This window comes from Nicotiana attenuata, unplaced genomic scaffold, assembly GCF_001879085.1.
Source record: "Nicotiana attenuata strain UT unplaced genomic scaffold, NIATTr2, whole genome shotgun sequence".
Taxonomy (NCBI): Eukaryota; Viridiplantae; Streptophyta; class Magnoliopsida; order Solanales; family Solanaceae; genus Nicotiana; species Nicotiana attenuata.
In genome coordinates, this window is record NW_017671787.1 from 192,552 (window position 1) to 203,455 (window position 10,904).

At 37.2% G+C, this 10,904-nt stretch overlaps 1 protein-coding gene across 1 annotated transcript in view; it reads right to left on the reverse strand.

The window, feature by feature from the left end:
• Nucleotides 1-2,278, reverse strand: part of LOC109210213 (U-box domain-containing protein 4-like) — an 8,464-nt gene extending 6,186 nt beyond the window's left edge. The window contains exon 1 of the mRNA XM_019373593.1: nucleotides 1,856-2,278. The gene's annotated coding sequence lies outside the window, so the exon portion shown is untranslated. The remainder of the gene's footprint in view (nucleotides 1-1,855) is intronic.
• Between the last annotated feature and the right edge of the window lie 8,626 nt (nucleotides 2,279-10,904).

Genomic DNA, 10,904 nt, shown 5'->3' on the forward strand with positions numbered 1-10,904 from the left:
GTGAAGAGACAAATCTTTGCTTAACTGGGAAAAATGCCACTTTATGGTTGAGGAGGGCATTGTCCTCTGACCATAAGATCTCAAAGAACAGAATAGAGGTGGACAAGGCTAAGATTGAAGTGATTTCAAAGCTTCCTCCTCCTACTTCAGTCAAGGGGGTTAGGAGTTTTCTTGGGCATGCAGGGTTCTACCGAAGATTCATCAAAGACTTTTCTAAGGTAGTGAATTCTTTGTGCAAATTATTGGAAAAGGATGCAAAGTTCGTGTTTAATGATGATGATGATAAATGGGAAAAACAGGAGATATTGTTGAGAAGCACTTTTAACAATGATATCTCCATTCCACCTGGTCAATTAGAATCAAAGTCCTCAGTAAACCAAATCAATAATATACACCAAGATTATACACTTCAGTTGAATCACAGAGGATAAAATGGATAAATTATCTCTTCAATTCAGGAGATAAGAAAACTGATCTGCAATCTATGCCAAAAATTAAGAGAAAATTAAGTCGCAATATTGTATAGAAGCACTTTTAGCTAAATCACTAGCTGAGAATTTCCAGGAATACAGCTGATTCTTATCTTTAAAACACTCATTCAGATAAGGATATCTGACATTCTAAAAGGATTTAAAATTTGTTCGTTTGAGCCAAAAAAAAAAGGTATATTTCAAAGACACAAGNCTTAAGGTTACGTAAGACATCTAATTACTAGCAACCTCACCCCCCACCCCCCCCCCCAATAAAAAAAACCCCTCCTGCAGCTGACTGATTCTGAATATGTATTCAGTCAACATTTGGCATCATTTGTTCGTTCACTACAAGTTTTACTATCTAGTTTAATGACTTCCTACTCTAACCTAATATCTAGTTTAATGACTTCCTACTCTAACCTAATTCCAGGACGTCTATAGGACATAACTCTCACCATTTTTTAGTGACAATGGTGTTCGGAACAACTTGCTATCCACCTGGCAAACCGCTACTAAACACAAGCACAAGTACCAAATAATCCTGCCGAGAAGACTGGAGCAGTTGCGCTCATACTGAGTGTCATAACGGGGATTTTAACCTGAAATCTCAAATTGTCACTCCAATGCCTTAACCGCTCAGCGATTTTTCCGACAACATAACACTCACTATTTAGATTTCAAAGTTGTTATTTCACTGCAGCTAGATACCATCTGAACACAATTCTATTTGAGACTTGAAACACAGAAAGCCAGAAAAGCAAGTGGGAATCTAAGATGGGTTTATAATAAGACGAAACTCTATTACTATGTGAGAAGTTTCATTCTACACTCCATTCTATTAAAATTCCCCAAACCATGGCTTTCACTCGGATCTCATCAATATCAACTACTACTAAAATCTTTCTCTATAGCCTCTACCTTTTAAGTTTCCATCATGGGGTTTGAACTTGCATCACAAATTAGTACCAATGTAGCACAAATATATTTCATTGTTGTATTATACAAAGAATATATTCCTTGTGTCCCAATTTATACGACAGTGTTTGACTGGACATGAAATTTAAGAAAGACTTTTAAATTTGTGATATAAAACATGTCATAAATATTTGTCTTTGCTATAAATCATCTCATTAAGGATAAAAAAGGAAGTTACGAAATAAATTATTTCGTCATTAAACTAAAAAGAAAAGTGTGTCACATCAAATTGGACAGAGGGAGTAGGAAATAATTAAGCAACATAGTAAAAATGACTTGCAATTGTTGATGAAATTACAGGTAATTGCAAGAACCCATTTCAATTACTAAAGAAATTGGAATTACACAGCAACAAGCATTGAAATGAAAAAAAAAATCCATATAAAATCAAAGGGAAGTAATCTCACCAATCAGAAAAGACCAAATAGAGAGGCTCTTGAGCACACAGTGAAATGAACAAAACCCTAGAAGATACGACTCAAATACAGCGACCTAATTGATTCTACCAACCCAAAAATCAACGCGCTTTGAGGAAATTCCTCAAGAATTCACCACCCTCAACTTCAACAAAATTGTCAATTCCGACAACTTCAACTCCGAATTTTTCCTTAATTTGGATATAATCAGAACCAGATTAGAGCTAAGCAACTGTGTGCAATTGGGGGTTTTAGATTGTGGATTATTGTTTCTGGTGTCCGAAAATGGTAAGAGACAGAGCCAAGTTGGATAACTAAATGGAATTTTTTTTTTTTTTTTTTTGCTTATATTTAGTACTATAAATTTAAGGCCGACTTTATGTGTATTGACTTTGTGTTCCTTCTTTGACACCAATGTCTTTGACTTGGAATATGTAGAACAGTTATGTATATAACTTTACAACTTGAACAGCCATAAAATAAGTATATAGATAATGCTAAAAGAAGTTTAGTGCAACTAATAATAGACTATTTCGCGGGAAGGCAAAAGTACTTATCTATCTATCTATTCTATATCTATCTATCTATATCTATATTATTATAAAAACATAAATAATTTACAAAAATATCCCTGTAATATTGATAGACTATATACCCTTAAATGATTAAAATATTTGTTAACAAACCAAGTTAAAAATGGATGTAATTGTAAATTTCAAAATATTATCCACAGACAAACTTCTTATTCGATTTAAACTACACATAGATGTAAAATTCTAATTCGTTTTGGACTGCTATTGCACTCAACGCCAATATGCACATGGTTCAAAAGATAGTATCATTATTCTTTATGGATAGCAATATGCATGTTGGACGCTTGATTTTTGGTTATCCAATTTGTATGAAAAAGCTTATACTTACTCATATGCTTTATACTTGTATGTTCAATAGGTATTTATTAAATGTTGAAATTATAATAAAATTTATTAAATTAAAAATTTTCATAAAACAATATATCACGTTGATCGATTTTTATGTCTTTTCAAAGCTAAGTTCCCTCTAAAGACAATTCCATGTTGGATAAGATTATTGTTTTATAAAAAGTCTATCCAATATTTACAACTTCAAATTCAACTAAAAACTATCCTTTAATTACTTATGTGAAATTAGAAACCCAAGATTATATATACTAAACTTTCCTTTAGGTAAATGTAGAGTACATACATTCCAATTCAGTGGAAGTTAAATCAATTTTATACAGTTAGATATTTTCAAAAATACTGAAATTAAATTTATTAGGAGTAGTTACAAAATTGAAGCAAAATAATATCTTTATAATTTAGATTTTAAAGTGATTTTACTACTTTTAACCTAACTCTCATAATGTTTAATTCCATAATATTGTTGTCAAAATTTATTAATGAGTTGTCCGAATTATATAACATCTTTTTTTAAGGAACTGAATATTGAACTTTATACATTTTCAGTAATAAGTAGCAAGGTTAATTAGAATTTTTAGGTAAGTGAAAGTTTATAATTTTGTTACGCGTTTTATAATACTTGATATAAAATATTTTGTGGGAGACACGAACATAGAGACTGGTAATATATTAAAAGTACGAAGGCCTTTAGCGAAATGTTGATTGAACTTTTTACCCTTCATTAAAAGACACCACAATAGACAAAATTGTCATTTACTATTTTCCTCAAATGATTGCCTGATTATTTTTATAATATTTCTCTTATAATTACGCACAAATTTATTAAAAGAAAGTCCTTATTCCCTTTGATTTCTTTCATAATATGGAGACTTGAAGAAGTCACTATATAAGTATATCTCCAAGTAAATTTGGAGAATTGAAAACGTATAGTTGTCCAATTTGTTTCATAGTTTGTTTTGATTTGATTTAGGTTTAGCTTTTTATTTTTGCTTTATTCTTTGTAGTATATTTTTATGAATTAATATCTAACAATAATTTTGACTTTTAATTTAGAACTCCGCATAAACTCTTAGCTAAAGTTCTTGCTTATGCTCTCCATGATTTTATTGCAATCTATAGTGTCAGCCGACCAGGTATGCTTTTATGTTCATTTAAAGTGCTGAGATTTTTTTGCTTAATTATGATGCGGTTTCTCTTTTATTATAATAATAATAATAGTGCAATTTGCTTCTTCTAGCCCTTCTACAAAGTAAATTTATTCTTTTTCCTAAAATTCAGTTTTTTCTTCTCGTATAGGATTATAATTTCTTACACAGTAATTGTCAAGTTCATTAATCCAATATTTGGCGACTTCCATGGGTTATTCGACATGCTAAAACTATCTAAAGTCGATGCTTCTTTCGCTATTTGTAATATATGTCTGTTTGTGCATGTGTGTTCCTCTATATATTTTTGAGATAGCAACAACATTAAAACTGCAAAAAATTTATAGGTTGTGAAACATAAATAGCGGAACTCTAAACAATTAAAAATTTAACGTAATACGTGCTAATTTGCAACTTAGAATTGTTATATTTAATTTACAGAAAGGGTCCTGAAATATTTTGTTTGACTATCTCAAATAATTTATTCTCTTATATTGTTTGGAGTGACGCTTTATAGACAAAATTGTTATTTACTATTCTTTCCAAAATATTTTTTAATATTTTACCTTATAAAAGAAACACTACCATTTAGGAAGAAATTTAATCTCACATGGTAACAATGCATCATTAATACTCTGAAGCATATTAAATTAAAGGATAGAATTTTATTTGTTTATTTACAAGAGTTGTTCTGAACTTTGGATTGCTTATTTGTTTTCTCAAGTGGAACTAAATTGCATACGGGAATCTCCTAAAAATATGGGTTAGAAGTAACTTATTCTAGCAACTATAAAGAAACATGAATCTATTTTTGTCTCATAATAATAGGAAGGAGTCCTTCACTAACTGTAATTACAAGAAAACAAATTAGCAAATTATGTTTAGAAAAGACTTACGTAAAATTCGTTTACAAAAGTTTTAGAAATATAACCAATAATTTATTTATTTTATATTTTTTGCAGGATACATATTATAAATTCAATGCACAAATAAATAATATAAAAAATAAAAATGATAAGGTCCTTAGAAATGTTGATTTAATATTTTATTATTCACTAAAAAATTTCATAGTCGACGAAAAAGTCATTTGCTATTTTCTTAAATATTAGATAAGTATAATCTTATACAAAACATGTATAGGCTATTTTGGTAAGAATATGCTGAAAATAGAAGTCTAAATAAATATGTCATTTAGTGTCACGATTCGAAGTATCTTTAATTAAGAAGATACGAAACAATATCATGCGAATAATTAATAAGAGGAGTTTTTACTATAAAGTCGCCAGTGATAAAGTTTAATACATCGTTTACAAAAGTTTTAGAAATAAAACCGATCTAATTAATTTATTTTATATTTTTTTACATAATACATATTATAAATTCAATGCACAAATAAATAATATAAAAAGTAAAACTGATAAGGTTCTTAGAAATGTTAGGTTGAACTTTTTCGATTCACTAAAAGATTCCACAACGACAAAATAGTCATTTGTTATTTTCTTAGACATTAAATTAGTATAATCTTATACAAAAATATATAGGCTATTTTGGTAAGAAGTGTGCTGAAAATATAAGTCTAAATAAATATATCATTTAGTGTCATGATTCAAAAGTACTTTAATTAAAGAGATACGAAACAATATCAACAAATAATTAATAATAGGAGTTTTTAGCATAAAGTCGCCAATGATAAAGTTTATCAAATAATACTTACAACAATTTATTCTTCTTGTATACTACATCTTTTACTTATTGACGAGGACATGCGCATGAAAAGCACATACACTAGGGGTATAAAACTTAACGGCAAGCAATTTAGCAACGGATTAATGACGAAATTCGTAATTAAGTCCAAAAATTTTTCTGTAGTATTTGTTGTCAAATGAGGTGTGATGACCCAAAAGGTCATAACTTATTTTAAAATGAAATTCTACGTTCCGAGGCCTTAAAAACCTCTCTTAGCATCACTTCGATTTGCCTGCACAGTCCGGGCGCGTAGCCGAAAAGCCTATATGTGAAAATCTGTAAAAAATGATAAATTTTGACTATAAAATGAATTAATTTGACTTCGGTCAACATTTTGGGTAAACGGACCCGGACCCGTGATTTGACGGTCCTGGAGGGTCCGTAGGAAAATATGGGACTTGGGACGCCCGGAATCGAATTTCGAGGTCCAAGCCCGAGAAATGAATTTTTAAAGAAAATTGTTTTCTGAAATTGTTTAAAGGATTTGGAAATGAATTTTGATTAGAACATGTTGGTATCGGGCCCGTATTTTGGTTCCGGCGCCCGGTACAGGTCTTATATATGATTTAAGATAATTCAGTGAAGTTTGGTAAGAAACGGAATCCGTTTGACGTGATTCGGATCTTAAATGCAAATTTGATGTTTAAAGAAGTTTTGAGAAACTTCATTGACCTTGAGGTTTAATTCGATGTTCATGATGTTATTTTGGTGATTTGAGTATATGAATAAGTCCGTAGGATATTTTTGAGGTGGTGTGTATATTTGGTTTGGAGCCCCGAGGGCTCGGGTGAGTTTTGGATAGGCCACGGGGTGAAATTTTGGACTTAAGGAATTGCAGGCCTGAAGGCTTCGCATTTCCCAACCTCCCTTCGCAATTCCCAGGCTTCGCAATTCCCAAACCCATGTTCGCAATTCCCAGGCCTCGCAATTCCCAAACCCATGTTCGCAATTCCCAAACCCATGTTCGCAATTCCCAAGCTAGCAGAGGTCGTTGCGAACCCCTGTTCGCAATTCCCACATCTGAGACCTGCAACTTTTATACTTAGCCGAATTTTCAACCCATTTTCTTATTCTCTCAAAACATAAACACACTTAGGCGATTTTTCAAGGATTTCTTCTTCTCCAAATCAATTGTAAGTCAATTTTAGCTAACTTCCTTCAATTCTTAACATCTTTTAACATGATTTCAACTTCAAATCAATGATTTTCATGGGGAAAATTGGGTGTTCTGGTAGAACCTAGGTTTTTCGAAAATTGGGGATTTGGACCTCGATTTGAGGTCCGATTTAAAAAAAATAATTATATATTTGAGTTCGTGGGGGAATAGGTGGTCGGATTTTGGTTCGAACCTCGGGTTTTGACCATGTGGGCCCGGGGGCGATTTTTGACTTTTTGGGTAAAACTTTGGAAAACTCATTTTCATGCATTGGGGTCGATTCATTTAGCGTTTATTGATGTAATTAAGTAACTTGTGACTAGATACGAGCGAATTGGTGGTGGAATCAAGGGGTAAAGCTATAGTTGAATCGTGAATTGTGCTCGAGGCATCGAGGTAAGTGTTTGGTCAAACCTTAGCTTGAGGGATTAGGAATTGTGTCTATTTGCTACGTGTTAATTGTGGAGTACGACGTATAGGCATGGTGACGAGTATCTATACGTTGGTGTCAAGCATGCCCGTGAGTCTTGTATTGTAATTGTTATGACTCCGTTGTGGTTTATTGTGCCTCACATGTTATTATCATCATTTGTTCCCTTACCGGGATGTTTGTTTTGATATTATTGCTCCCTTGATGGGATATTGTTGAAATATCAGAGTTCCCTTGCCGGGATGTTTGTTTTGATATTAATCTTCCCTTTCCGGGAAGTTCTTATATTGCTCTTGTTCCCTTGCCGGGATTCTTTGTGATTATTGTTGGTTTGTAAATGGGAGCGGGTGGTACGCCTACCACAAAATAATTGAAATGGGAGCGGGTGGTACGCCTACCACAAGATAATTAAAATGGGAGCGGGTGGTACGCCTACCACATGATAATTGAAATGGAAGCGGGTGGTACGCCTACCGCAAAATAATTGAAATGGGAGCGGGTGGTACGTCTACCACAAGATAATTAAAATGGGAGCGGGTGGTACGCCTAAACAAGATAATTAAAATGGGAGCGGGTGGCACGCCTGCCACGAGATACATGAAATGGGAGTGAGTGGCACGCCTGCCACGAGATACAGGAAATGGGATCGGGTTGCACGTCTGCAACAAGATGTGAAAAGAAAGTGAAATCTGCTTTTGTTTCCTTATTCTTGTTAGTGGTTGAATTTTGATCCCTTTATAATTCTCTTGATATTCTGTTTTTTTACCTGTTATTCCCCGAAGCATTTTTCCCCCTCCCATCTTTACTTGTTTACTTATGTATTTCTTTTTCGCTGTATATATATTTGAACTGCACAGGTTTATGTGGTAGTCTGGTCCTAGCCTCGTCACTACCTCACCGAGGTTAGGCTAGGCACTTACCAGCACATGGGGTCGGTTGTGCTGATGCTACACTCTGCACTCTTTTGTGCAGATCCCAGTGTTGTTGACTTCGGACAATAGATTAGTTGGCTACCTTCAGTCCACGCGGAGATCCAAGGTAGACCTGCAGGCGTCCGCAGGCCCTGGCATCTCCTCTATCTTCTATTCCCTATTTCATTTCCCGAAACAGTGTACAGTTATTTCTTTAGACTTTGTGTGTAGTGAATCTTAGACTGTCTGTGACACTGTGACACCAGGTTTTGGGTGGTTAAGGCTTGAGTAATTGTAATAGACATAGATTCCCGATATTTCATTTCATTATTTTCTTCCGCTTAATTTAACTTTTCGCTGTTTATACGTTATCGCTTTGTGTTTGATAAAAAGGAATAAATGGATAATGAAGTAATTAGTTTTAAAGAATTGGCTTGCCTAGCTCACATTAGTAGGCGCCATCACGACTCCTGAGGGTGGAATATCCGAGTTGTGACAAGTTGGTATCAGACTAGGTTACATGGGTCTCACAGTTCACAGTCAAGCTTAGTAGAGTCTGAGGGATCGGTACGGAGACGTCTGTATTTATCCCCCAGAGGCTACAGAGTTAGGAAAATTCCATATCTTTTCTCTCCTGTCGTGCGGTTTGGTTTCTCAATGCTGATTGAATTTCTATTCTGTTCTCTCGCAGATGCCGAGAACACGCGCTTCCTCATCCGTTGACCAGCAGCCCGAGCCCCTAGCAGCAACTCCCACGAGGGGCTGAGGGCGAGGCCGAGGCCGTTCTAGATGCCGAGGTAGGGGCAGAGCTCAGCCCAGAGCAGCAGCACCAGCAGCGGAGCCTCAGGTTGACTTTGATGATGAGGTTCCGGCCCCAGCAGCTCCGGTGGGCCGAGCTCATGTCCCAGAGGGGTTTATTGCCACCCTAGTTCTTCAGGATGCTCTGGTCCATCTAGTGGGCCTTATGGAGAGTGTCACCCGGGCAGGCTTGCTTCCTGTAGCACCAGCCGTCTCTCAAGCTGGATGAGGAGCCCAGACTCTTTCTACTCGCACTCCGGAGTAGGTAGCTCCCCAGTTTCAGACTCCAGCAGTTCAGCCAGTTGGAGCAGCTCAGCCGGGTATGGTAGCCCAGGCCGGTGATGGAGCAGCTATGTCTGCCGATGCTTTGTGGAGATTGGACAGGTTCACCAAGCTCTTCACTACTACTTTTAGCGGTGCATCTACTGAGGATCCCCAGGATTATCTAGACAGCTGTCATGAGGTTCTCAGGAACATGGGGATAGTGGAGACCAATGGGGTCGATTTTGCTACTTTTTGCTTATCTGGATCCGCCAAGACTTGGTGGAGAGATTATTTCTTGGCTAGACTAGCCGGATCACCAGCTTTGACTTGGGAGCAGTTCACTCAGCTATTTCTAGAGAAGTTTCTCCCCATCACTCAGAAAGAGGCATGTCGGAGGCAGTTTGAGCGTCTCCAGCAGGGTTCTATGACTGTTATCCAGTATGAGACCAGATTTATCGACCTAGCTCGGCATGCTCTTGTCATACTTCCCACCGAGAGAGAGAGGGTGAGGAGGTTTATTGATGGTCTTATTCAGCCGATTCGTCTTTAGATGGCAAGGGAGACAGGGAGTGAGATTTCCTTCCAGGAGGCGGCCAATGTGGCCAGGAGAGTGGAGTTGGTTCTGTCGCAGGGAGGTGGTCAGGGGTCTGACAAGAGGCCTCGTCATTCAGGCGGATTCAGTGGTACCTCGTCTGGAGGTAGAGATTCGTATGGTAGAGGCCATCCTCCTAGGCCTTTTCAGTCGGCACTTCAGGTTTCTCACGGTGCTTCAGGTGGTCGTGGTTCTCAGATGCAGTATTCTGATCAGCAGTCCTACAGTTCACCGCCGCTTCAGAGTTTCCAGGGTCGTCAGCCCCAGCAGCCGAGGGCTTGTTCTACTTGTGGTGACACAAGGCACATTGCTAGGTATTGCCCTCGAGCACCGAGTAGCTCTCAGCATCAGGGTTCCCGAGCCATGGTTCAGGCACCAAGTGTTCCACAGCCCGCCCAGCCAGCTAGAGGTACGGTAGAGGTGCTAGAGGTGGAGGTAGAGGTCCTAGAGGTGGAGCTCAGGCCGCTAGAGGTGGAGGCCAGCCAGCAGCAGGCCATCCCAGAGATGTAGTTCAGGGTGGTGGGGCCCAGCCCCGATGTTATGCTCTTCCAGCCAGGCCCGAGGCTGAGGCTTCAGATGCAATTATTACAGGTACGGTTCTGGTTTGTGATAGAGATGCTTCAGTGTTATTTGAACCAGGGTCTATGTACTCGTATGTGTCATCCTATTTTGCGCCGTACCTGGTCATGCCTAGTGATTCTCTGAGTGTTCCTGTTTATGTGTCTACACCGGTGGGTGACTCCATTATGGTAGATCGAGTCCATCGTTCATGTATAGTTGTGATTGGAGGTCTTGAGACTCGTGTAGATTTGCTTCTTCTAGACATGGTTGATTTTGATGTTATATTGGGGATGGACTGGTTATCACCTTATCACGCTATCTTGGACTATCATGCCAAGACTGTGACCTTAGCCTTACCGGGTTTACATCATTTAGAGTGGAGAGGGACTCCTGGTCATTCTACCCGCAGTGTTATCTCTTATGTGAAGGCTCGGCGTATGGTCGAGAAGGGGTGTTTGGCCTATTTGGCATATATTCGTGATTCTAGTGCTGAGGT